Here is a 1,785-nt window from a genome sequence, read left to right as displayed (position 1 = left end):
ATTTTTTATACAGAAAAAAGGGAGGGAATCAAAAGCTTAATTGGAAGAAGGGGGGGAAACCGATTTCACCGATATTTCGTACATGTCATCAGGGTGTTAAGAAAATATTATATACCGAATTTCATTGAAATCGGTGAAGTAGTTCCTATGGTTTTTGGTCCATAAGTGGGCGAGGCCACGCCCATTTTCAATTTAAAAAAAAACCTGGGTGCAGCTTCCTTCTGCAATTTCTTCCGTAAAATTTAGTGTTTCTGACGTTTTTTGTTAGTCGGTTAACGCACTTTTAGTGATTTTCAACACCTTAACCTTTGTATGGGGAGGTGGGCGTGGTTATTATCGATTTCTTCCATTTTTGAAGTGTATATGGAAATGCCTGAAGAAAACGACTCTGTAGAGTTGGTTGACATAGCTATAGTAATTTCCGAGATATGTACAAAAAACTTATTAGGGGGCGGGGTCACGCCCACTTTGCCAAAAAAATTGCGGCCAACTATGCCCCTCCCTAATGCGATCCTTTGTGCCAAATTTCACTTTAATATCTTTATTTATGGCTTAGTTATGATACTTTATAGGTTTTCGGTTTCCGCCATTTTGTGGGCGTGACAGTGGGCCGATTTTGCCCATCTTCGAACTTAACCTTCTTATGGAGCCAAGAAATACGTGTACCAAGTTTCATCATGATATCTCAATTTTTACTCAAGTTACAGCTTGCACGGACGGACGGACAGACGGACGGACGGACAGACAGACATCCGGATTTCAACTCTACTCGTCACCCTGATCACTTTGGTGTATATAACCCTATATCTGACTCTTTTAGTTTTATGACTTACAAACAACCGTTATGTGAACAAAACCATAATACTCTCCTTAGCAACATTGTTGCGAGAGTATAAAATTCATATATTGCACAACTTTCTGGTGCTTCTCGCGAAAATCTGCGTCGATATGTATTTACGACCATACGTATACATACATACATATTTACGCATGTTTGCAGGGGAAGCTGCTACAGCGGCAAGGGGTGACAATCGGCGGCCATTACTTTACTTATGCCATAGAAATTCTATTGCTACGAATATGGAAATGACAACGAAATATTGCAAATATGCATATTTCTAAGGGCCATTAATTTCTTTGAAGAAATGAATGATCCTGAGAAGTATAGTCTTAACTTTTCAACGGCCAACGCAGAGCATTTCAACCAAAATTAATATATTCATTAAAATCACCACTCAGAAGCCGTTTTATTAGTTGTAAGCGAACGATTTCCGAAGAAACATCATTTCTAATATGCCACAAGACAAAATTAGAAATGAACTTCTTAAACCTCACGCTCTCAGATAAAACGATATACCTCGTCATCGCGTTTCGATTTCCAAAAAATGGACCAACGCAGGGTATTTCAACAAAAGGGCACATAAAATAGTTGAGAATTCGCAGAAATGAAAGACAAAGGAAAGGAAAAGCGGTATAACTTCAATAATGAACAAGTATACAAACATACATATGCGCAGCAGCAGCAAGGAAAGAGGTAACAGTCGGCGATCCATTCTATATTTCTTTCATGCATAACCAAACCATAATTAGGACAACGTAATACAAGTGTCAATTGTGGTCTAGGTGGTAAGCGCTTCAAAGTTACGACGAGCACGTAGGTTCGAATCCCAACAGAATTTATTATACTCTCGCAACAAAGTTGCTAAGGAGAGTATTATAGTTTTGTTCACACATAACGGTTTGTTTGTAAGTCCTAAAACTAAAAAGAGGTGAGATATAGGGTTA

General features: G+C 38.5%; 1 pseudogene; it reads right to left on the bottom strand.

Annotated features, from left to right (window-relative positions):
• Positions 1 to 1,232: 1,232 nt before the first annotated feature.
• Positions 1,233 to 1,369, bottom strand: LOC126767514 (small nucleolar RNA U3; annotated as a pseudogene).
• Positions 1,370 to 1,785: the final 416 nt, after the last annotated feature.

This window comes from Bactrocera neohumeralis, unplaced genomic scaffold, assembly GCF_024586455.1.
Source record: "Bactrocera neohumeralis isolate Rockhampton unplaced genomic scaffold, APGP_CSIRO_Bneo_wtdbg2-racon-allhic-juicebox.fasta_v2 ctg7321, whole genome shotgun sequence".
Lineage (NCBI taxonomy): Eukaryota > Metazoa > Arthropoda > Insecta > Diptera > Tephritidae > Bactrocera > Bactrocera neohumeralis.
The sequence above is the reverse complement of the archived record's forward strand: the minus strand, read 5'-3'. Positions and strand labels throughout refer to the sequence as shown.